This window comes from Corvus brachyrhynchos, unplaced genomic scaffold (assembly GCF_000691975.1).
Source record: "Corvus brachyrhynchos isolate BGI_N302 unplaced genomic scaffold, ASM69197v1 scaffold34, whole genome shotgun sequence".
Classification (NCBI taxonomy): Eukaryota; Metazoa; Chordata; class Aves; order Passeriformes; family Corvidae; genus Corvus; species Corvus brachyrhynchos.
In genome coordinates, this window is record NW_008238126.1 from 1,243,604 (window position 1) to 1,246,874 (window position 3,271).

General features: G+C 42.6%; 1 long non-coding RNA gene across 1 annotated transcript in view; it reads right to left on the minus strand.

Annotated features, from left to right (window-relative positions):
* Nucleotides 1-1,579, minus strand: part of LOC108446545 — a 54,901-nt gene extending 53,322 nt beyond the window's left edge. The window contains exon 1 of the long non-coding RNA XR_001861752.1: nucleotides 1,472-1,579. This is a non-coding gene — a long non-coding RNA (uncharacterized LOC108446545). The remainder of the gene's footprint in view (nucleotides 1-1,471) is intronic.
* Between the last annotated feature and the right edge of the window lie 1,692 nt (nucleotides 1,580-3,271).

The following is a 3,271-nucleotide window of genomic DNA, read 5'->3' on the forward strand; positions in this document are numbered from 1 at the left end:
CTTTTTGAAGAGAAGTGGCTGCCAAAATGAGATCTGGTGGCGTCTTCAGCAAGGAAAGGTGGCAGTGAAAGTTGCCTTCTCATTGAGCAATGGACAACTGACACGGTGAAGGAACTTAAAAAACAACTCCACTGGGGGGAAAAAAATGCAGTTGGAGATTTATCTTCCCAGACAAACATCAGTCACCTGTTAAGACAAGCATTCATGGGAAACCTGGCCTCCTTAATTATGGTGTGGCACAACTTGTGTGCTACACCTGAGCTCTGCAGCTGCAGCCTGCCCTGCCACACAGTAGATTCCGAGCTGATTTAATTACAGACTTTTGCAAAAAGTCACCCAGACCTATTCCAGGTCAGCTGATGGCTTTTTAGGGTTCTTTTCACTGACAGTTTTTACGAGGACTGAAAATGTCTGTGCCTGTTTGTGATCAAAACACTCTCTTTTCACTTCAACCAAAACACATTTCTGCTGCCCAAAGTATGATCTATTTTCAGCTCACAGAACCTGCACACCTAAACAGTATGGCAGCTTGTCAGAAACCTGGTAGGCCTGCAATATTCTCTCTTACAAAGTACTAACAGCTCATACTCATCTTCTGTGTCTGTGTCATTCTCAAACTTTGTAAGAGGGAGGGAGTTAACAGGTTACAGATCAAAGCACCCAGGACCCTGTTATAATTGGAATCCGAGGCACAGGATTTGGTGCTGTGGGATAAGAGAACACCATCAAACCACTAAAATTTCTTGTTCTTCATCATCATGTTCCTTTTACATCAAACTTTTAAGTGAAAACATTGTAAAGGCTCTTTGGATGTAACTGATAGCTATTAAACTATTGTTCCAAAAACAACCTCTGAACAACTTACCTGCCCTGAGGTTCACACTGTGCAGGCCTATGTGTAAACCCCGAAAAGACCACAGGCAAGTAAAACTTGAAAACCCCGTAAAATTTTAAAAAGTAAGTTTGCTAGTGCCCAAGCCCACACTCAGCTACTCCTTAGGACTTTTTGAATGAAATAGTGGTTAACCTAAACATACACCACGTTAACCTGGCTGTCCAGAATCTGACAGACAGGCAGCTCAAACATGTGCAGTGCTTTGTGGAAGGCTACCAGGGGCTGTAAGGCATTTCCTCATGTGAACACACAGTGTCCTTCTCTTGGTCTTTCCTGATGAAGAAGTCCCTCTCCCAGCTCTGAACTGACTGATGCCCTGATCTGTTTCCAGACCACTACCTTGCCAGTAAATCATTCCAGGTCTCAAGTGCAAAGTTTCTTCTGCTCATATGTCAAACATTATGGTTACATACTTTTTGATGACATGTTAGATGTATGTATTTCAGAATTATGAAATTAATCCCAGAATCTGTAAGGATCCATACTGGATACATGGCTGAAAATCAAGAATGATTGCTTATGAAAGGGAATGACTACTTTTGAACTTGTGGCTGGAATTTCTGATCACAAACATACCTGTAAATGTTTTGCTTCGATTATCATGCTGCTGGGTCCTGGCTGCTGGCAGACTAATGCTCACGTTTTCCTGAGCCCATTCAATCTGAAACAGAGTTACAGCACAGTTCTCAATTGTTCCAGTAATTGCTGATGCAGTGGTATCCTTGCTGCATTTGCTGGCTTACTGTGCAACTTTTTATGATCCAGATCTCCACACAAATCCCAGTTCAGACAGATTCTTCTCATGCAACTCAAATACGAGGCAGGACCTGTTTTCACTCTCCCCCTGTACTAAGCGTGGACAACTGACAGGTTTGATAGATCCACCTTGCTTCTTGTGAGCCTAATGAATGCTACGGCTGCTCTTACAAGCACATTCTTTGCTCAAGGATGGAAAAAAAATAATAAAAATAGGAAGAGCACTCCATCAGATAAAAAAGCAGCCACTACCCTCCTTCCTGGAAGGAGCAGGACCCCTCAAGTAGGCCACATGCCTACTGGCTTTCCCTGGATGCCAAGGAATGAACTGCCTCTCTTCAGCAAAAGCCCATTTTTGTTCATTGTCTTCCAACAAATTTCCTTCCCAGGACCACAACTAACCCCCCAACCCCAGGATCTTGTCCTTTAGCAGAAAGCCACGTTTAGGTGCTGCCTATTCCCAAAACCAACCCAAGTGTCCTCTGAAGCTCTTAAAGGGTTTGCTCTATTACAACATTTTGGCACAAAGGCCCCCATATATCATGCTTGGAATTCCTTGTTTTCAGTTTAAGCTGTCACACCTGGGCAATGTGGCCTGGTGTGACTCCAAGCACTCAGAATCCATAGGAAGGAGAGACCTCTGTCAGGTGACACTGCTGGAGCAGCCAAAGCATTTGCCCCAGCTCAGGAAGGGATCCATCATCAGCAATTTTCTTCCTTGTGCACTTTTGTATTGTTTTTTATGTTAACTTCTCATGATGCCTTTACAAACAATTTCACCTCAACCATAAGTGAACACTCACCCATATTCTAAAAATTCTTACTGAGTGACCTGTGTGGGACTCCGCCCTGTGGGCCTGCAAAAGGAAAAAACGGGTGCTCATGTTTAGCTGTGTGAATTTAGAGAAGATTTAAATATATCAGCTTTTTGTTCGCAGTCCAAAGAGCAGATGGTGGCTTAAATACTTTTTAAAGGTTTGTATGGGATAGAGAGCAGACCCACAGGAATGTCTCTCACCCTATAAGACAGCACTGTGCAGTGATGCAACTATTAGACATAATTAATTAGATGTAATTATTTTCCCTGGTTTTTTTTTTTTTTTTCCTTTTAAATTTGTCTGGAGACAGGAACAAGGTGAAGTCTTGTCAGCTGTGCATTTTAAAACCAACCTTTAAACCATTTCACCAGATAATTCTGCTCTGACAGTTTTTTTCTGTGTGTGGAACAACTCCATAATTTACCTCTGCTAATGAGTTTTAAGAAGTCGCATGTGTGCTAAAGTACTTCGACAGAAATGAATACTTTTTGTAAACTGCAAGAGTTCCTGACTAATTCCTTCAAGACAGCTTTGCTTCTTCCACAAACCATCCAAGCTTTCCAAAACTTGGAAATGCACACACGTGCAACTTCTACCTTCCTTTCATATACAGGATTCTGTGCAAGATGTTAAAAAATATGGGACAACGTATCAGGTAAGCACCCGAGTGTTTTAAAATTCACCCGATGTCTCGGACATCGTATTTACGTGGCTGTTGCGAGAACCCACAGCCAGCGGTTACCCGCACTTACTGCAAGAGCGTCTGAAGGCGCACTCCCAAAAAGTGGATGCACTACTTTTA